This window comes from Primulina huaijiensis, chromosome 14, assembly GCF_012295235.1.
Source record: "Primulina huaijiensis isolate GDHJ02 chromosome 14, ASM1229523v2, whole genome shotgun sequence".
NCBI lineage: Eukaryota > Viridiplantae > Streptophyta > Magnoliopsida > Lamiales > Gesneriaceae > Primulina > Primulina huaijiensis.
In genome coordinates this window covers 13986027-14010074 of record NC_133319.1, presented here as the reverse complement: position 1 = coordinate 14010074, position 24048 = coordinate 13986027, and positions in this window count along the sequence as shown.

Genomic DNA, 24048 nt, shown 5'->3' with positions numbered 1-24048 from the left:
GTATGATTTGTAACAATCTTCAACTGACTATTCTTTTGATATCGTTTCTGAACCGACTTACAGTTGTAGTAATTGTAATAGCCATTCCTTGAGTACTGATTTTTGCGAATGAATCGTTTAGGTGACCAGTTTCTTTCATCAGTTGTACTCTCATAGCTATATCCAATTCCATACTGTTTTCCTTTGTTATTACTTTCAGTCAATTGAACAGCTGGTTTACTAGGTTCTGAGAATTCATTTACCATAGTTGATTTTACAAAGGCAATGTACTTTCCTTTGTTTTCACTCAACTTTGGCTGTGTATCACTTGCAGAATTTTCATTTTGATTGCAAAAACCCAAACCAGTTTTATCAGAAACAGATTTTTGACAATTCTGCATTTCAGTCAATGCAATTGAAGAATTGTTCCAAGATTGAATCAGTTCAGTATTTTTTGAAATTTTAGTTTTTAACTGACATATCAAAGCTTGATTTTCAATCATTTCAGCTTTTTGCTGTGCAATCTCCCTTTTTAGACTCAATCATATAAGAAATGCNTAAAACCCAAACAAGTTTTATCAGAAACAGATTTTTGACAATTCTGCATTTCAGTCAATGCAATTGAAGAATTGTTCCAAGCTTGAATCAGTTCAGTATTTTTTGAAATTTTAGTTTTTAACTGACATATCAAAGCTTGATTTTCAATCATTTCAGCTTTTTGCTGTGCAATCTCCCTTTTTAGACTCAATCATATAAGAAATGCACAAGGTTTGTTTCTGGATGTTCGGAGATTTCAATTACTCCTACGTCACCTCTTCTATCTCGAAGATAGGATTTCCACTAAAAGACTTTGATCAATATAAGACTTGTACAGACCCACTTCAGTTTGGAATTAACAATGCCAAAACTGAAACTCTTAGTTTACTACTCAAATTTCTCGATTGAGAAACTTAGCACAATTGATCTCTAGGATCAAGTTTTACAGTAATCACAATGTGCTAAAGTGCTCGAAAGATAGCCTGACAGCTATGAATGTATATGATAAGTGTGATATTAAGTTTCAGCAGAGTAACAGTAAGAAAGATAGCTAGTTTACTCTTCACAACTGATTGTAAAGTTTCGTGTTTTTGTATAGCTGCTTTTCTCTGCTATTTATAGGCTTCCCTCCAACAGTAATATTGAATGCAGTTCAAACTTTTTATCCGTTGATGTGCCACGTCAAAATTTCTCTGCCAATAGTATAGTGCGCCTTTTCTGTAATGCGGTGTTCCCACTAACAGTTGCAGACTGTTGTACTATTTTTCAGTGGTCGTTTTCAACTGATGACGTCCAGCTGAAAGGTAAAACTGATTGCGCGACCAGTTAGTAGATCAGTTGGTCGGAACAGTTGAGTTGCTGGATCCGTTGAGTCGTCCGATAAAGTTGAGTTTTCATGATCAGTTAATTCGATTTTTTAGCTCTTCAGTTTGTCAAACAACCGAAACTTAGTTTTCAACAGTACGGTTAAGGCATGGTTTAAGTTTGAAAAAGTTTGGTTGAGTTTCGTGTTGATTTGGGTTGAAACCGGGACCCCGGTCCAATTTTTAAAACAAATCGTATAAGTTACGGAATGGGCTCGAGGTTACCTCTAGGAAATGTTTATAATTATGTTTTTAGGTGTTTTAAGGAGTTTGGTGTTTGGTTGGCTTCAGGTCGAAATTTTGAGGTCCAGGGGTAAAATGGTCAGTTAGGGTAGCAGTCTTGGCTGTGCCCTAAACACGATTTTTCATGTTTTAAATGTTTATGTTATCACGTATATGACTTTTTATGTAATTATGAAAAAATATGTTGCATGCTTGATTTTAAGAAAAAAATTAATTATATGCATGGTTTTATTTAGTGATGAAAATGATGACATATTATGAAGGATGAGAGTTGGTTGTGACTAATACGATGACGCGATGACATGTAAGGCCAAGGCTCAGTGGACAAGTAATGCTGTCGCTGATGTCCCCGCCGTCGGGTACCACAGTTACACGTAGATGGATTCATCGACTGATACGATGATACAAAAGTCGCAAGTAATGAACGGAATTCAATTAAAAGAGATGAACACGTATATGATTATATGTTGAGACATGCTTGACATGTATGCTTTATTATGTTTACGCTTTAAAGATCATGAAATGTATTTTTATTACGGTACTTTTCACTGTTGCCTGCTATGTATATGTACTTGCTATAACGTTACATGTGTGTTGAGTATTTAGAATCACTAATTGTGAATGATGCATGTGAGCATGTTGATGTGGAGACTGGAGGCGCTTAAGACTGAGTAGGCGGAGCTGGGTGGTGCACTGGATAACCCGAAGACCTTGCGTTTTTCCGCATAATATGTTTATGAGACATAGGTCTAAGCAACATGGTTAAATGTTTTGAATCTTGGTTTACATTGTCGATTCATCTAACTGTTGTTATCTGTTCGATTTCTTTACGATTTGGCCCTCCAATTTTTGAAAATTGCATTTTTGTCCCAAAAAAATTTCGAATTTAGCCCAATTAAACCTTAAAATTCTCGAAAATTAAGAATTTGATCCCCAAAATTTGAAAAACCGAAAAAAAACCCTTAAATTTTTTACTCTTGCAATTAGGTCTTTAAACTTTCGGTTATTGCAATTGGTCCTTAAAACCCTTAATCAATTCAATTCAATCCTTAAGTCCACCTATTAGAACATGCAACCTAATTTATGCTAGGTTCTCAAACCCAGAATAATTCCCACAAAAATCATATAATCCATGCAATCAAGGTGGTAAATAAAAATCTTTAAGCATAAAGCTTACCGGTGATCAGTGTAGAGTCTTGCTCCGCTTCCGCCTTCTCCGCGTGCATTGCATAGGCCCTGCCAGTAGTGGGGCCCTTGTTCTTAGGACAATCAGCTGTCTTGTGGCCCTCTTCCTCGCATATGAAGCATTTGAAGGTTCCCCACATACACTTTCCGAAGTGGAACCGGTTGCACTGCTTGCACGGCTGCCTTTCTGCCGGCTTAGGAGCCCTTGGAGCCTTGGTAGCCTCTGCTGTCCGGGCTTCTTGAACTGACCCTGTGCTTTTGCTGCCCCTGATGTCTTGGTAGCCCTGTGAACTAATTTTTCTGTGGCTGTGAGCTAGACTGGGCCTGATGCCTCTTCCGCTGCATCTCCATATCAATGTCTCTCAAGGCTTGCTCCGCCTGAAAAGCACAAGCGGTGGCCTCATCGTAGCTAGCTGGTCTCATCAGCATAACATCCCGACGCAAGGTGGGTCTCAGGCCATCCATGAAATGCCTCATCTTCTGAGCGACATCCCTCACAATAAGGGGCACAAAGTGACAGCCCTTGTCAAATTTCTTGATAAGTTCGGCCACAGTCCAGTCCCCCTATCGGAGACTCATGAACTCCCTCGTCAGGCAACCTCTGACATCCGCTGGGAAATATTTGGTGTAGAAAATCTCTTTGAACTGAATCCAAGTGAGATTAGTCAAATCCACCCCATGAACGGCTCCCTCCCACCAGAGTGATGCGTCATCTCTCAAAATGTAAGTGGCACACCTGACCCGGTCGCCATCCCTCATCTGCAGATACTGAAAATGTAGCTCCAAAGACCGAATCCAACCCTCCGCCACAAAAAGGTTAGTGGTACCCCCAAATTCCTTCGGGTTGAGCCGTCTGAACTGCTCAATACGTCTGTCTGGGGTCGGGGAGCCTGCTGTGCCTGCTCCACCAGTCTAGCAATGCCCTCGAGGACTCGAGTAGCTGCATACCCTGGCAGTGGTGGTGGTGGTGGTGGTGGGAGGCTCTTATCACCTCCAGTAGTATCATCTTGTCGGTCAGTGCTAGGGGCGAGTCTATGAGGCATTATATCTGAATACAGTCCAAATTCTAAACGTAACCCATCATGCAATTTAATCTAGTTTTCAAAACATATAATCCTTAAATTGTGAAAACGTCTAAACATGTACTGTAAATCGCTGAAAAAGAAAACATGTATCATGTAATCATGCAAGTGATACAGTAAAATTTTTAAAGCATTTAAAATCACACAAACATACAGACTTGAGGCTTGAAGACTGAGCTGCAGAAGCTGACGTGGCACAACCTTACACAAGACCCTTGCTTTGATATCAATTGTAACGTCTGCTAAATTTTTTTTTAAAGCTAAATTTCGAAATAAACATTTACAAGCATGCATGTGATATCTACTATAAAAAACAAATTTTAAAATAAGGAGATTCCAATACTGGTAAAAATTACTGCAGTTAAAAAAATATCCCAAAACATCAAACCCTAGACGGTCGATCATCGTGATTCAAAAACCAAACGTGCAAAACCTTGACAACCATCAACATATAAAAACGACAGAGTATGAAAATCTCCATAATCTTTCCTAACTCGTAAACATGATGTGCGGAAATAATAAGGTCCTCGGGTTAGCGTGCGCATATCCAGCCTCGCCTACTCAGTCTTCGGCGCTTCTAGTCTTCTCATCGATATGCTTACCTGCATCATTCACGCCTAGCAAATCTGAAGACTCAACACATCAAAATCGTTATAACAAATACATATGCATAACATACAACAGTGAAAAGTACCGTAATAAAAATACATTTCAGGATCTTGAAAAGCTTGAGCTTAAACATATCGTAATAAAGCATAACGTATCTAAACATGTCTCAACATATCATCATAAACGTGTCCATTTTCTTTAATTGAATTCCGTTCATTAATTGTGACTTTCATATCAGCTCTATCGTATCAACTCTATTCGATGGATCCATCTATGTATAACTGTGGTACCTGATGGTGGGGACATCAGCGACAGTATTACCCATCCACTGAGCCTTGGCCTTACATATAATCGTATTTGTATTCGTATTCGTATTAGTCACAACCAAATCCCGTCCTTCAAAACGTGTCATCATATTCATCACTTATAAAAATCAATCATATGCGTAAATTTCTTAAAATCAAGCATGCAACATAATTTTCATATTAACATAAAAAGTCATGTTGGTGATAATATAAACATTTAAAACAAGTCAAATCGTGTTTAGGGCGCTGCCAGGACTGCTAACTCGACCCGGGTGCAAAATGATTATTTTACCCCTAGAAACCCTAATTACCATTTTGCCCCTAGAAACCCTAATGCAGATGGTTTTTCAAAAACAGGGAACTGCTGAATGAGGGAGGGGACAGCCACCTTGAATAGATTAGGTTTAGGGTTGATAAATTAGGTTTAGGTTAAGATAATAACACACTAATGGGCCCTTAATAATAATTTAAAGAGATTAAAAGGGTTTTGGGCCCATCAAGCAATAAAATAAACCCGTCGAGCACAATAACACTCCCGAAAAATATTTCGTTTTGGTACGTTTTAGAAAATATTGCTCGAACCCTCAAAAAGTCCCCAACTCGCTAAATTTTGTGCACCAGTTTAAAATATGACCCGACGAGTAAAAATACCCGACCAAGGCCCATTTTCAAAAATCACACTTAAATACACCTTATATTAAATAATTAAAATTAACTATTTAATAAAAATACTTTTCCTAAATATCCTCGGTCTTCGTTCCTCGTTCGAGTGCGAAATGCAACTTAAAACCCTAATGCATGAAACTTTAGTTAAATCATGAAATGACATACATAATCGTGTAATAATCACGCAGAGTTGATTATTTCAAGTGATGCTTACAATAGGAGGAGCAGTCAAAGTTATACTCTTTTTTTCCTCGTCTATTATTTTTCCCACATGACTTTTCATGACAAGGTTTTTAATGAGACTATTAACAATTAGCGATAGATGTCGTACTCTTTTTCCTTCACTAAGATTTTGTCCCACTGGGTTTTTTCTAGCAAGATTTTAACGAGGCATATCTATCATCGGGAAGACATCCAAAGAAAGTATCTATTGATGTATTCTTTTTCTTTCGTTCGGATTTTTCCCAATGGATTTTACCGACAAGATTTTAACTAAGCAGCACTTGCCAAATGGATATTTGACGAATCAATTGTTTCTGCAAATAATAATTTAAGGGGGAGTGTTATAAATATATTCTTATTGTAGATAATTATCTTATTTAGTTAGGGTGATTGAGTTCAATGAAAATTGCACATGAGTATTGACTCATTCTCTCTTTTCTTTTATGAATTCTCTCTACTCATCTCTCTTTCTTTTATGGTTTATAACACATTTAAAATATATTTATAAAGATCCTTATTAATTGAAGTATGTATTAAAGTTAAAAAACATAAATTTTTTACATTATGGAATAGTAAAAAAAACGTGGAAATTATAAAATTAGATTATTTTTTTTATCTTTTGTCCAATTTTATTAGACACAGTTTGGTGTGGACGATAAGACATTGATTGATTACTATCCTTGTTTTGTCTAATATTTGGATCAAGTTCTTTACCATTATTTTAGCTACGTATATTGATTTATCATATTTATATTATTTCTCCTTCGTCATCGCATTCACGAGTTAGATGGAGCCTTAATATCAAAATTCTAAAGGAAACAGACAAAAACAGATAGAATCATTAGAAAACTCCATTATGCTTAAAAGTGTCGCAAATTTCAAGAAAATTTTCTTTGTGCGTGTTGGGGTCATCTAGTGTCGTTCCCCCAAACTTGACCGAGTTCTGAATCATCTGGATTATGGCTGACTTGATTTCGAACTGGTTCACTTGCGCAACTGGTCTTACTACGCTTAAGTGTGCCCATCAAGAGAAGGTTGGGGATAATCCATCATGGGTCTAGATGTTGGCCTCTCGGCATTGTGCTCTTTGTTGTGCCTTTTGCCATCTCTATTTTGCCCTTCGCCTTCTTCGTTTTTCCTGGGTCATTCTATTCTGTCCATCTTAAGATTTTCTTGTTTCCTTCTCTTGCAAAAAGTGTAGTGCCTTTACCTGAGCCACTACTAAACAAACTAATAAGCATACAAATTTTAAACTTGATAACAACAATTAAACAGCGGAAACCAAATAATATAATCATCTACGAGTATACAAACTGATATGATGCATAAGAAATGCAATATGCTCGGATATCAAGGATCAAGTCAAGAATCTCATGTTCAATCTAGAGACGCCTTGGTGTGTAGTCTCTGATCTGTCCTAGGCATGTTTTGGCTCTCACACTTATCATCAAGATGTGGACTTACAATGTCCAGGGTTATCAGAGCTCGCAGGTCCCATCGGACACTGTAGCTCTCGAAGCCCAACCGTCCACAATACAGAACAGGGTTGAGCGGTCCCAAAAAACGAGATATATATCTACAGATATCATGCCCAACGTGATATGCATAATATGTCAAAGCAATAAAACATGTATCATGAAACAAATAAATATGCATCATATGAGTGTGTATACTACACTTGGATATCTCAGTACATCATGTACCTCACAAAAACAACCTAACAGAAAAGCTTACTTGTCTGAACCTAGACAATACCAAAATAATGAAATCACTATCAAGTCAGATCTTGAATTACCAAACATGCTTCTAAGTTCTTCTTAATGATCAATAAATCACTAGTTAAGGCTTTAGAATTATATCTGCTTCCGTCGTCAGCACGCTGATGATGTCTTGATCTGCGTCCCAGTTCACCAACTCCTCCTCGAGTCGACACTAGCTCCGAAGCTTCTCGACACTAAACTGTCCTAGAAATTAGCTTGAAAACCTAAGGTATATGGCTAAAACTAGAGAGAGAGTAGATGAAGGAAAGCAGTGTACGAAACAAATGAAATCAGATTCCATTTATAGGCTGCATCCGGACTAGTTCAGAAGATCTGAAATCAATCTTATATGTCATGAGTTATAATCTCATTCTTCTAGTTGGATTTCTCGAGATAATGTAATCGAAATTAGATTGAGTAATCCATTTTAAATTCGATAGATCCCAACAGGTTGATCCCGAATTATAAATTCCTTAATAATACTTAATTAACAACTCTTTAATCATATCTTAATTATTACTTCATTCAATAAAGATTCGGATCATTACAAAAAGTTTTTACATTCTCAAGTTCCAAGTCTACAGATCGTGGCATGCATTAAAAGAAGAATATACGATATAAGAGGGTATTAACTTCAAGAAAATTAAGTCAAAGCTAAAGGAAATAACTCAAAAGAAAATTGTGATATAACAGTCCCCGATAGCGACGTTAAAAACTTGATCGAGCTTTTATTGCGTTATNTGTAAAATATAATTTAGGATGAATTAATTCCCTATTAATGAAGAGATAAATATAATGTAATGAGAAAAAATTGATTCAACAAGAATATTAAAATCAATGTGAATGAATTTGTTGGAAATTTTAGTTAACCTTTGTCTGGTTGGTTTAAATAAATAATTTTACATTTGTTTATGTTTTTTACAAGATTCCCTAAATTATTAACACTTTCTTTCAAGTTATGCAAATCTACTTCAACACAATGAAATAGTTAAATCTCTTTAATTATTTATCAAAAGTGATTACATGAACGATTTATGAAATCTCCTAACTTTCGAGCTATTGCACTATGACTATCGATGTATATTTAATTTCATATGTCAATGTAAATTATAAATTCACATATTATGTTATTCAATCATATTGCGAAATCTTCTCTCGAATTCAATCTCAATATTAAACATTGTGAAAGTTAGCTACGATTCGACAATTCAAAGAAAAAGATAACATAGTCAAGCAGGAAGCAAAAAACGAGAATTCAATTAAATTAAACCAACATTTTCGAGGTAGAATCCTTTAAATCCCGATTTAAAAAAGTTTATCTCGTAAAAAATTCATCATAGAAATATATCGAAATAATAATCTAACAATGTTTATAAACTAGGAATATTAAAAGAAATGAAGAAGAGAGAAAATGCAGCGTGAAATCTCGTGTTCTATCTCCTTGCCTCCTTGATCTTTAGACATTTTTTCTCCTCTAGAAGTTGCAATGTTGTTGTAAATTTGATGATGATTCACGTTATCAGGGCTCCATTCTCATTAGTGCCTCCAAATAACCCCAAAAGTAAGAAAGAAATCAAGCAATTATTTTTTTCCCTTATCGAGTCGCCCTAAGACATTAAATAACTGTCCTAGCACTACTTTTATTGTAAGCATGCTTGAAATTATTTCAGGTGCACCGGGTAGTGATAAAATACCACCCTAGCACGCTTCACATTGCCCATTCTCTTTACTCTTCATGCATTAAATTTTTTTTTTTTGGGTTTTTCTGTATTTTTTATTTTTGCCTTATTTTTGTGTTTTGTTAGCTTTACTTTATTAATGCAAATTTGAAGAATTTTTGTTAACTATGAGTAGTTTTTTAAAATGATCTTCCGCAAATACCTATAATCAAATTTGAATTTCGCTCGCATTTTGCTCAAAAGGTTAAAGAACCTAGTGTAAGTTGATTTTTAAAATTAGCTTTAAGTTCCAAATATATTTTTAGACTATATTTATAATAACACACAAATATGACAATACAATTATGCAGTTATTACATATTTTATTATATCTTCATTTAATTTCTATTAATACTAAAAGTTTTATAGAATTTTAATTTTTTTTAGTATGAATTAGTGTATGTTTATAAGTAATGATTTTGAGAAATTGCGCAAATTTTTCATGTGAATCATAGTATGTGATATTATATGATTTATCAATGTTTTGAATTTTGTGCATAATGACTTAAATGATGTATCAAGATTTTTGCTTTCTATTAATGTCCATATTATTCTTTGATGTTTGTCAATATTATTATTATTATTATTTTTTTACCGTTGCTTTTAAAAAATGATGTGAACTGACTTTGGCTTTTGACCGCAATGATATTTAAGAGTAAAAAATTTGAAAAATCCTTTATGGAATTAAGATAAGGTCATACATTAATTCAGTCTATGGGTAAACAAAATATCGATTTCAACCCAAATAACTTATCGAGCTGAATTAATTTTAAAAAAATCAATTTGTTTAATTGGAATTTTTGTTTTAGTTTTTAAAATCTGGTACAGGCCGTTCTTGTCAAAAAATGATTCAATCGCAGTTGAGCACCACTATCGATTTAATGTATTTACAGCTACAATAGATTTTCAAGTTGAAGAGCTTAATAATAGATTTAAGGATGAGACAGTTGAACTTCTTAAACTTAGTTGTGTTTTGAAACCTAAAGAAAACTTTAAGCTTCTTAATGTTGATCATATCTATGACTTGTTGAGAAATTTTATTAGATTGATTTTGATTCACAAGATTTGCATCACTTGATAATGCAAGTGGATCATTATAAACTTGATGTTGCTGGCCATGAAAGATTTCATAATTTATCAACTATTTCTGAATTATGTCGAAGATTAATTGTCAGGAACTTATGATTTGATTGACATGTGATTTATACATTTTTATCTACGTCGTTTACTTATTTATCGAATTTGATATATTTATTTAATTGACAGCTTGATTCGTCTTGTTTTAACTCGTCTCGTTTCTACAGCAACAACGGAACGAGCATTTTCATCAATGAAACTTGTTAAAACAACTCTTCGTAACAAGATGGAAGCATAGTTTTTCGGAGATTCTATACATGGTAATTTAAGTCGAACGAGATTTGGTTGAAAAAATTGATAACAATTTAATAATTAATGAGTTTTATTCTAAGAAGAATCGAAGAGCACAACTTCAGTAGTGCTTTAGCTCCATGTTTTTGAAGGTATTAAATACTCTTGTTCTATGTTTTCATGAAATCGATGTTTACATATTTTTTATTTTAAAATTTTAAGTTAATTATTTATTTTATTAAATACAGTATGAGACGGAGTCAACCCCATATAATTTTGAATACTGGCTCCGCCCTTGATAACCGCCCTAGCATAACTTCATTATTTGGCTATTCACCTGCAAATCGACCACCACACGTGGAGACGACCCCATATGCACAAATTATGACTAAAATTGAATAAAATGTTGATTCAGCATACTAAACTCGTGCAATAAATTGAGCAAAAGCAACACAATAAAACATGCAAAACCGACACATATCATTAATAACATCATTTTGTCAGTAAGCTGAGCACTGAGTCCAAGGTCGGTTTTTGGATTTAAAATTTAAAAATCTTCTCGAATTGTCGTGATAATAATTTAAAGCATTTGTGAATCAAGATTTCACGTTCTCCACTTGATATATTTTCAATAATCAACTTAAGATATATTAGAATTCAAGCAACCAAAATCATAAGTTCCAAAAGTTACATTTAAACACATATACTAACAGTGAAATTATTTAAACAAGAAAATTAAAATTAATTTCATAAATTTACAAGTCGGATCCAAACTCCAAATTTACAAGTTCCATTACAATATTATTAACTTGAATCTTCATTTACCTTACAAACATCTCAATATCTTATAACAAAGCTACAATTTCGAAAATTCTTGACATATATTTTGCTAACAAGTGTGTTACAATTTAAATTGTTCTAAATTAAACAACCAGGCTCGATTCGTGCGGACATACTTTAATTATTCAATCCAACATTTATATTTATATTGATTTATACAATTGGAACTATAAGTTTGGGTTTAATTTAATAATAATTATTATTTAATTATTGTTATTGTATTGTTTTTTTAAACACACCATAATTTAACAAATAATAAATTTAAGTAACTAAGGATTTTCGAACGCAACCTTTACATGATTCAAAATCAAATTATCGTTTTTCTTTTTATGGTTTAATAATGGATATCATGTTTTAACTTATTAAAACAACCCATCATCTTAAATTATGCAAGGAAACGGAAAATTTCAATTTTATATGCACACCGAGGCCCAAACTCATAACACACTTTTTGTATCTCTATGAAAAGTGTATAAAATGCTTAAGTAAAAAACACCATGCCATGTTAGAAAACTATTATACCTTGAAATAATCAAGACTCGGAAATTGAAGCCAAAGTTTCAAATCTTCGCGGTTGAGTGGATCGGGACGGTGCTCCGGATTTTGCACAGAGAGAATAGGACGTTAGGGGCGCCATAGAGTTTTTCGGTGTGATTCATCTGAATCTTAAGTCAGTTCGGAAAACAAACTTAAGAGTGAGATATAGTAGTGCTAAGTGAGCAAGAGAATGTAAGTGAATAAAATCGTAGTCAATATTTTGTATTTATAGATACGTGATAGTTAGTTATCTTATAGAAGTAGGATTCTTGCTAGAGTAGAATTCTACCTGAGATAGGAAACCTCATATTATAGGACTTCTTAACCATGGTGACTAAGACTCTTGATGGCAGTTAGAACTCTTATTGTGACGACGAACAGTTTCTTAAAATACTACTACTTTAATATTCTCGGAAAAAATTGAAATTTTCTTATTAAATAATTTGTTATAAATATAACTCGTAAAATAAATTTGGTCACCACTCGTAGTAAAAATAAAGTTAATATTAAACTTACATCATTTGAAAAACACAACCAAAAATCCAAGTTAAAAACATCCACCCTAATTTGAAAAAGTCTAACATAATATAAAAACTTGGTATACTAGTCACCAAAACCAATGTAATAAAAGGAGAGTAAATAGTTTTAAAATGTGCATAATAAAACTCGTGAACTACAAGGTCCTCGGGTTTGCACTGCCACTGGACCGAGCCCACTCACAGGTCACCACTTCCAGCCTCCTCAACTACATCATCGGCATCGATCAAGTCTAGTGAGTCTAATAACTCAGCATGCATAAACCGTGAATATCAAGTAATACGTAATAAAATTCCTGCAATTTTAACATAGCTCGTACATAGTATAACATAAGTATAAATATGTATAACGCGACTTTCCTGCATAAACAATTTCATAAAATCATATTTTCATGCTGGTCATAATAATAGTAATCGTAAATCTTTTTGCCTAGAGTTATGTTCAATGCAAGTGGCTCATAACATAAATCGTTTGATCAAACTAAACCACAATACTGGGCCTGCAGGGATCACCACATCCATTGGACTGGATTTTCACTCTCTAACATAACATAACTCCTCCGAAGAGGTTGTAGAGGTCCTCGGACACGTTCTTCGGCTTCCAAACCCGTAATATAATTTAGCCAGAAGGCAAATCACATACCTCATAAAAAATTATTTTACACGTTATACATACTTACAAATATCGTGAATCTCGTTGGATCGCTTTGGACATGCTACCCTAACGTACTAAAATTTATACCCAAAACAGCCCCTAAGGTACATTCAGAGACATAACGACTCCTGAATTAAATAGAACCACTTAGGACGTACCAATCGACTCAGGACTCGACCCATACATAAAATACATCCTAACCTACTGCCCAAGGCCCTAGACCAACCCCGAACTGTGGCTTGTTGATCAGATAAACTAGAAATCCATTCCATCTTTTTTTAATAATATTGTGAGCTTTTTTGGCAACTATTGTTGTTACGAGGAAAGACCCCACCTTGTGGTTTCCAAATTTCGCGTCTCCCAAATTTGTGATTTTTACTTTTTTGGAATAACAATCTAATTGCACTTGGTGTCTAAACAACAAGTTCATCCCTAATATGACATCAAAACCTTGTATAGGAAGCTCCATTAAATCAGCTATACATGTTTCCCCATCAATTTCTAGAGGACAGTCTTTGTATAAAACTTCACCAAGTAACTTATCTCCCACTGGTGAACTAACTTCCAAGATATATGGTAGTTTTACATATGGTGTCTCTAGATGATGAACAAAAGCGCTAGCAACAAAGGAGTGTGTCGCTCTAGGGTCAAATAAAACTTTTCCAGTTTTTTAAAGCATAAGAATTTGTTAGAATTAAAGGTTTCTCAAATAAAGTATCGAAGTTTGCAAAACTGATCAGCTAAACTGAAACCATACAACTGAAGTAATTCGAACTGAAGTTATCTAAACAAAAGATTATCTGAAATGAAAATTAATGAGATAAGTCAACGGATATAATGGAACTGAACAAAGATAACTAAATTAGTAAGTCAACTGAATAGATTATCAGTTGGAACTGAACAGAACGCTTTAAGTAAGTTTAACTGATCAGTCAAATAGTCAAAGTCCTGATCAGTTTGACACGTCATCAGTTAAGTCAGCTTTAAGCCGATAAAATCATACTAAGCAGACTGCAACGTTGTACTAACTGACAGAAGGAGCGCACAGCAGACTGCAACATCGTATTATTGTCAGAAGAATGTTGACACACTCAGAAAAGACGAATCAATGGATATGTATTAATTAATGCATTCAATGTGTAGAGCACAAAATCAGTACACTTAAACACATGCCTTCATTTAATTGTTAAATCATTTATTTAAATTTAAAATTAATTTTTTAAACGATGCATGATTTATGATTCACATTATTTAAATTATTATATGTTTATTTGATACACGTTAAAACGCTTTCTTGAGTTTTATGTTTCATGTGAATATTCGATACAGGATCGGGAAAAGAGATCGGTGACGATTTAGGCGATTAATGAATATTGTGGTATTTTATTTCAAGTCAAGAAATTGGTATTTTAAATGATTTATGAAAGTTTTAGCATTTCAAAGCCAAATTTAATTTATTAGGTGATTTTGAGATTTTAAGCTTTTCAAAAATACTAAATTGAATAGTTGGGATTTTAAATCTTGTAAATTAGTTTATTAAATCTTTGAGTGAGATTAAATAATTATATCAGTATTATTTTATCACGAATCATTTAATTAAAAAATTTTAGCCCCTAATTAACACCTAAACACACACACATTCATGCACACACGCAATTACACACACACGTTTCATTTCTTTGAGAGAAAACCAAGGGTTCTTGAGCCTTTCTCTTTTAGCAGCCTCCATATCATACCTTTCCCTCGATTTTCAGAAGATTCATGTTGGTTTTGTAGAAATAATCGTGCCACAAGTCATCCCGGATCGATTCTCGCATCTCCTCGCGTCGTTATTCGTCGTTTTGTGAGTATAATCATCGAAGACATGCATAATCTTTCGTTTTCGCATCGATATTGTCATAGTAAACATTTTGATTCTTATTGTGTGTAAAAATCTATGTATGTTATGCAAAAGTTCGAGCAAAAATGTTTAAAATGATTTTGGATCAAAATTTTAGATCTCAAAATCAAGTATGCTGTCATTTTTGGTTCTGCGAATTTTTGGTCAATTTTTTGGAAAAACTTTCAACATATAAAACATAGTACTTTGTAATACCTTCGATTTGACAGTAAATTCAAAATTTTTGGACAAGAAACAAGTGAGTTATGATAATTTTCATGTGACTGCTCAAACTATGACGTTTTTAAAAATTTGTTCTTCATGTTTCTTGAGTTATTTGGTTGCAGGCTTCATTGGAAATCGCCGAGTGGTCATTGCTGCATTTAAGTGTGTCATGTGTTGTGATCAAATGCTAGTTGATGCTTCGTTTCGAGTCGATAAGGTTTTGGTTTCAATTGAAGTCGTAGGAAAGCGAATTATGTCGAATTTCAGTTTTATGGGATTGTGATGCGTTTTGATTGAATGTCATTGCTTGGGGAATGTTTGGGGCATTTGTATGGGTTTGAGTCAATGTCTTTGCGTCCTAGGATGTGTCCTGATGGTTTGGTTCAAGTCGGTTGGGCATGGCTTAGAGTTTGGATCAAGAATCGTTTTTGGAAAAATGTTTCACAGTTCGAGCACCGTGGCGCTGTCCTCGTAGCGCCGCAGCGCCAACATTTCGATGTTTGTAGCGCCACGACGCTACCCGTGTGGTGCCGCAGTGCTAGCACTTCGGTGCTTGTTGCGCCGCAGCGCTGCAAGTCTCGGCGCCTATGCGCTAGTTCAGGGTTGTTTGTGTTACTATTTTGGGCAGTCTTGGTCTGTGTCTTCCATTGTTTGGGGAATGTTCGTACTTCATATTGGGATTGTTTTTGGGGATCGATGTTATAGTTTAGTATGATGGTTGAACATGGTCAAATCCCGAGTGGTCTAGAAAGTCATAAGTTATTTAATTATTTTGGTAGTGAGTACGATTGACATGATTAAGTTATGAAATTTGAGTTGCTTGAAATACGTGTTAGCATGTGCAGCAGTAGCCCAAGCGAGATTCAACGAATCCCTCAACGCTATGTAAGTATGTTCGATGTGCAAAAGAAAATATTTTATGTTTTTGAGGTATGTTAATTGTCTTGTGACCAAATATGAACGAGTTTGGAAGCCAGAGAACATGTTCGTGGACCTCTCCACCCCGGTAAAGTATGATCGGGTTTTGATTATGATTGGAAAACGGTAAAGTATGACCAGGGACCAATCCACCCGGTAAAGTATGATCAAGAATCTTATGTATGTGGTAGTGGACGTCTCTACCAGCCCAATACTGTGGTTTAGTCTGATCAGGCACACTACGTTATGAGTCACTTGCTTTGAAACATATCTCTACGCAAAATAATGATGATATGCATGTTTAAATATGTATGATACAAGTACGTTTATGAAAAATGTTATGAAATGTTGGCACATCTATGTTTATTCAAGTATGTTTAGAATTTAAGTACGTATGAGCTACTTTAAAAAGTATGTGGTTTTATTATGTATTATTTGATATGCTCAGTTTATTCATGTTGAGTCTTTAGACTCACTAGACTTGATCGATGTAGGTGAGGACGAGTACGAGTACGAGGAGACGAGAGGTGGGGACCAGTGAGTTGGCTCGGACGGTGCCGAGGCCTAACCCGCAGTGAAGGAAACCTACCCAGGGGAGAGTGTTCGCCATGCATGCCGAGGAGGCAAACCCAGACACGACTCTACTGATTTGGTAACATATTTAATTCAGCACATTATTTATTTTTGGTCATGCACGCTTCGAATTTTGCTTGGAATTAATAGTATGTTGTTTTCGTATTTTGGGGAACTTGGATAGAGATTTCCAACTATGCATGATGTTAAGATTAGTATTTTGGGGTATAAGTTATGTGTTTTGCTAACGTCCCTCAGGAAAGATCTTCACAAACAGAGTAGCCACGAAGGCCTTGTTAGATTCTAGGGTCACTCACTCTTTTATCTCAGAGACGTTCGCTAATCATTTGGGTGTCAAGTCCATTGGACTCGACGTGAGCTACTCTGTGACATTCCCATCAGGGGAGTAGCTATAAACTACTAGCGTGGTCAGAGATATCGATCTTGAACTACAGGGCCACTTAGTTTACGTCGATCTGATTGTGTTGTCAATGCCAGAGTTTGATATCATCTTGGGGATGGACTGGCTTATGAAGAACAAAGTTCTAATTGGCTTTCAGCGAAGATCAGTGTTGGTAAGACCGTTGGGCATGGAGCAATTTCTTTTTGAGCCGAACGGGTGGAGAAGTTTCCCTCGCATGATTTCTTGCATGCAGGCATGGAGACTTATGTATAAGGGGTGTCAGGCATTCCTGGCCAGTATTATTTCAACACCTGGTGCACCCACCCTGTCGATATCTGATGTACCAGTTGTCAGAGAATTTCCCGATGTCTTCCCCGACGATGTCACAGGCCTTCCACCAGAGAGAGAGGTGGAGTTCGCCATTGACCTTGTGCCAGGCACTGTGCCAATTTCTAAGGCACCGTACCTTTTAGCTCCAACAGAGATGTTAGAGCTCAAACAGCAAATTCAGGAGCACATAGACAAAGGATTCATCTGCCCTAGTTTATCACCATGGGACGCACCCGTGCTCTTCGTGAAGAAGAAAGATGGAAGCATGAGGTTGTGTATCGATTACCGAGAACTGAACAAGGTAATGATCAAGAACAAATACCCATTACCAAGGATCGAGGACTTATTCGATTAGTTGTAGGGAGCTACAGTGTTCTCTAAGATAAATCTACATTTTGGGTATCATCAACTGAAGGTAAAGGGTGCAGACGATCATAAGACAACCTTTAAAACCAGATATGGGCATTACGAGTTCTTAGTGATGCCATTTGCACTGACGAATGCTCCAACAATTTTTATGGACCTAATGAATGAGTATTTCAGCCCTACCTAGATCAGTTCATCATAGTATTTATTTACGATATTCTTATATACTCGAAGAGCCATGAGGAGCACAGTCAGCATTTGGGTACAGTTTTGCAAGTCTTGCAGAGACACAAGTTTTTTGCAAAATTCCATAAGTGTGAATTCTGGTTGGAGAAGGTAGCATTTTTGGGACATATCATATCTAGCAGTGGCATTGAGGTGGATCCAGCTAAAGTGGCAGCATTGAGAGAATGGGTTGAGCCGAAGAATGCGTTAGAGATCCGTAGTTTCCTAGGCTTGGCAGGCAACTACACGAAATTTATTCAGGTGTTTTCCTCGATTGTAGTGCCACTCACTTCATTGACTAAGAAAAATGCTAAATTTGTATGGAGTGAAGAATGTCATAAGAGCTTCGATACTTTGAAGCAAGCTCTTATCACAGTGCTAGTTTTATCCATGCCATCAGGGTAAGGCAATTGTGTGTTATACATCGATGCTTCTAAGCTTGGTTTAGGCGCAGTATTGATGCATCATGTTCAGGTTATAACATATGCCTCCAGACAGTTGAAAGTGCATGAGAAGAATTACCCGACTCATGATCTCGAGTTAGCTGTCATTGTCTTTGCGTTGAAGATATGGAGACAGTATTTGTACCACGAGAAATGTCAGATATTCACTGACCACAAGAGTCTCAAGTACTTCTTCACGCAGAAAGAGTTGAACATGAGACAAAGACGATGGTTGGAGTTAGTAAAAGACTACGATGATTGGAGTTAGTAAAAGACTACGATTGTGAAATTAGCTACCATCCAGAGAAAGCTAATGTGGTGGCAGATGCTTTGAGCAGGAAAATAGCGATCGTAGCACATCTTTCAGTACAGAGATTCAGAGGTTTGGACTAGAAGTTTATCTTAAGGGCAGAGTTCCCAAGTTGTCCAATCTGACAGTCCAGTCTTATTTGCTAGACCGAATCCGTAGAGATCAGACTTCGGATGAACAGTTACAAACATGGAGACTGAAGGATGAAGTCAAGGGCAATGTACTCTACACAGTGTCTGATGGTATTGTGAGATACAGAGGAAGGATGTGGGTGCTTAGTGTTGATTCGATCATAGAGGATATTTTGACAGAGGCACATACATCTCCGTATTCCGTCCATCCAGAGGGTACCAAGATGTACAAGGAATTACAGATATTGTATTGGTGGCCAGGGATGAAGCGGGACATTCGTCGATTTTTATCTGAGTGTCTCACTTGTCAGCAAGTGAAAGCAGAGCATCAGAGGCCAGCAGGTATGCTTAAGCCGAGCTATTCCCAAGTGAAATGGGATAATGTCACCATGGATTTTGTCGTTGGATTGTCGAGATCAGTCAGAAGATCTAATGCCATTTGGGGTATAGTGGATCGACTTACTAAATCGGCACACTTCTTATCTGTGAAGACGACTTTCTCCATGACTCAGTATGCAGAGCTCTATATCCGAGAGATAGTCCGCTTGCACGGAATCCCAGTTTCTATTGTGTCTGACAAGGACCCGAGATTCACATCGTCCTTTTGGAAAAGTTTACATGCAACCATGGGGATGAAGTTGATATTCAGTACGGCATTCCTTACGAAGCACTGTATGGAAGGAAGTGTAGATCTCTGACTCATTGGGATGAAGCCGGGGAGAGATCATAATTTGGCCCAGAGATTGTTCAGAAGACTGCAGAGGTAGTGATCAAGATTCGAGACAGGATGAAGACCGCCCAGAGTCGTCAAAAGAGTTACGCTGACAATAGAGAAGGGATCTCTAATTTTCCATAGGGGATCACGTATTCTTGAAGATAGCACCTACGAAGGGGGTTATGAGGTTTGGGAAGAGAGGCAAGCTGAGTCCGAGAATCATTGCGCCATTCGAAATTCTTGATAGAGTTGGGACACTTGCTTATCGTGTATCTCTACCGACGAATCTAGCCAGAGTGCACAATGTGTTCCATATTTCGATGCTGAGGAAGTATATGGAGAATCCTTCGCATGTTTTGAGTTATGATCCGTTGCAGCTTGCTCTGGATCTATAATATGAAGAAAGACCTATCTGAATTCTAGACAGACAGGAGCGGAGACTTCATAACAAAGTGACCAAGTTGGTCAAAGTCCAGTGGTTGAATCAATCAGTGGAGGAAGCCACTGGGCAGACCGAAGAAGATATGAGAAGTCGATACCCGGAGTTGCTTTGTAAGATTCAATTTCGAGGACGAAATTATTTAAGTACGGGAGGAATTGTAGAACGCAAAATCAGTATCTGCAAACACATGCATTCATTTAATTGTTAAATCATTTATTTAATTTTAAAATGAATTTTTTTTAACGATGCATGATTTATGATTCACATTATTTTAAATTATTACATGTTTATCTGATGAACGTTAAAACGTTTTCTTGAGTCTCATGTTTCGGGCGAATATTCGATACGGGATCGGGAAAAGGGTCCGGTGACGATTTAGATGATTTATGAATATTGTAGTATTTTATTTCAAGTCAAGAAATTGTTATTTTAAATGATTAATGAAAGTTTTAGCAGTTCAAAGTCTAATTTAATTTATTAGGTGATTTTGAGATTTTAAGCTTTTTAAAAATACAAAATTGGATAGTTGGGATTTAAATCTTGTAAATTAGTTTATTAAATCTTTGAGTGGGATTAAATAATTAGATTAGTATTATTTTATCACTAATCATTTAATTAAATAATTTTAGTCCTTAATTAACACATAAACACACACACATTCATGCACACACACAATTACACACACACGTTTCATTTCTTTGAGGGAAAAACAAGGGTTCTTGAACCTTTCTCTTTCAGCAGCCTCCATATCATCCCTTCCCCTCGATTGTCAGAAGATTCACGCTGGTTTTGTAGAAAGAATCGTGCCACAAGTCGTCCAGGATCGATTCTCGCATCTCCTCGCGTCGTTATTCATCGTTTCATGAGTATAATCATCGAAGGCATGTATAATATTTCGTTTTTGCATCGATCTTGTGATATTAAACATTTTGAAGCTTATTGTATGTAAAAATCTATGTATGTTATGCAAATTTTGAGCAAAAATGTTAAAAACGATTTTGGATCAAAATTTTAGATCTCAAAACCGAGCATGCTGTCATTTCGAGTACTGCGAATTTTTGGTCAATTTTCTTGGAAAACTTTCAACATATAAAACGTATTATTTTTCAATATCTTCTATTTGATAGTAAATTCGAAATTTTTGGACCAGAAACGAGTGAGTTATGATAATTTTTGTGTGACTGCTCAAACTATGACGTTTTTAAAAATACGTTCTTCATGTTTCTGGAGTTATTTGGTTGCAGGCTTCGTTGGGAATCACCGAGTGGTCATTGCTGCATTTAGGTGTGTCATGTGTTGTGATCAAATGCTAATTGATGCTTCGTTTCGAGTCGATAATGTTTGGGTTTCAATAGAAATCGTAGGGAAGCGAATTATGCCGAATTTCGGGTTTATGGGATTGTGATGCGTTATGGTTGCGTGTCATTGCTTGGGGAATGTTTTGGGCATTTTTATGGGTTTGATTCAATGTTTTAGCATCCTAGGACATGTCTCGATGAGTTGGTTTGAGTCGGTTGGGCATTGCTTAGAGTTTGCAGGTCGGGCACCGCGGTGCTGTCCTCGTGGCACCGCAGAGCCAACGTTTCGACGTTTGTTGTGCCACGGCGCTGCTCGTGTGGCGCCGCAGCCCTAGCACTTCGGTGCTTGTAACGCCGCGGTGCTGGCATGCAGCGCCACAGCGCTGCATGTCTCAGCGCCTAGGCGCTAGTTCAGGGTTGTTTGTGTCACGCCTCGTATCCGAAGCGTCGGTGACATCTGGCATTGTTTAACAATTATATTGAAAACAATAAAGCGTCGTATCAAATCAAACCAGTCTTTTTCGTAAATAAATTATTGTCTTACAATGACAATGAAATAAATACATCAGAGTTGCGAAATGCGGAAAACTAAACAAAAGGGATAACTTGACTCTTACTCTTGATCATCGATCACCAACCCCAGAAAGCTTCCTGCTCCTCCTCATTTATTTGCTCTTCATTTTTATCTGAAATTGTAAGGGGGTGAGTGTTTTGGTAAACACTCAGCAAGTGGGGGTCGATCGATTCCAAAGATACATATAGAACTTAGTTTTTCTTAAAACGTCCTTTTAATAGGCTTTCAAAGCTTAATATTCTTAACTTATCATGACAGAAGCGAATCGAATAAATGACAGAATTTATCAGATGATACATAGCAATTCAGAAACAGATCAAATCAATTCAGAACAGAACAGAATAGATCGGACAAAACACTGTTACTCATCTCATTTCCATGGTCAAATTGTCCCCAATATGTTAGTCCTCTAAGGGGTGAGGCCAAAACATGGTTTTATACCCACCAATGGGGGCCAGACAGAACATGGTTTTATACCTACCAATGGAGGCCAAACAGAACATGGTTTTATACCCACCAATGGGGGCCAGACAGAACTACAATTCTCGTCCCATTTCAAATTCGAATCGTAACAGCGCAACAGAATTCAAAAGCCACAGACAGAACTTTCAGATGTTCAGATTTCAGAGTTTTCATACAGACACAGCGGAACCAAGAATTTCGAAGCATAGAAGAGAACACATAATCGATCGAAGTTTTAAACGAAACAGATAGCAATTTTTGAAAATAAGGACACACTTTTATGTATGTCATATTATGTATATCAATGTTTAAAAATACAAACGAATATATAACAAAAGCCCACTTACACTTGCAGATTTTTGTACGAAGCTTTCTTTCCAAAAATTCGGGCAGCACTTCGGCTTAACTTTGATAACTGAGGTCTTCGATCCAGCAGCACTTTGACGCAGAATTCTAGGAATCGACTTCACAAAAATTTCTTCCTTCTTCCTTGCTAGCCTTGGCCGAAAATTGGGAGAGTTTGATGAAGGGGAGTGGGCCGAAATTTTGGTGTTTTGAGGGGAATTTTTGGTGTAATTTTTGAAGTCTAGCATGTAGTATTTATAGGCAAGAAACACCCTTCCACCTAGCCCCATCATGGCCAAAATCTTGGTCAACAAGAAAGGCTTGATTGCTCATTATTTTGGTTCAAAGATTCATGTATTCCTCAAGCTCTAGGATGATTACTCAAACTCCCATGCATTCTTCAAGTTCTATGATGATTATCCAAACTCCCATGCAAATTAAGTTTGTCTTAACCCTTAGCTCCTTCATTGATTATTTCTTGCATATTTAATTTGTCCAAACCTTAGCTCAACTTATAGCTCCCTTTTTGGTGTTTTTAGGACAAACTTGGTTGAGCTGCTTTGAGCTGAAAGATCGAGTCCTTGAGCTGGGGTTTTACTCCTCCCGTGACAATACTTCGATGGATGCGGTTACTTCTAGTTTGGCCTCCTGTTGAGCTCATTCCCGAGCTTTGAAGTTACTTCCTTGAGTTAAATTTAATGAAAATCTAAGTTAATATCTAGTTATTTAGTTGGAACAAACATTTTTTAGCTTAGTTTGAGTAAAATTGCAAGTTCGTATTACTTACTTGATTTGCTTCGGATCGTAAAATCTCGGGTTTTCACATCCCTCCCTCCTCATTGAAAGTTTCGTCCTCGAAACTTGCATTAGCTTGATCATTCGAATAGATGAGGGTATTGTGATCGCATCTTCTCCTCGAGTTCCCAAGTTGCATCTCTTTCAGTATGATTTGACCATTGTACCTTGACATAAGGTATTGTCCGATTTCTCAACACTTGGTCTTTTGAGTCCACTACTCGGGTAGGGACTTTTTCGTATTTGAGTTCTTCGTTGAGGTTCCCTTCAATCATCAGTGGTGTAACTTTGAGTACGTGACTAGGGTCTGAGACATACTTCCTCAACTGTGAGATGTGGAAAACATTATGTATTCTTGACATATCAGGCGGTAAAGCTAGACGGTAGGCTAAGGTTCCCACCTTCTCCAGTATCTCCAACGGTCCCACATATCTTGGGTTCAACTTTCCGGACATACTGAACCGAACTACTCCTTTCATAGGAGAGACTTTGACGTATGATTTTTCACA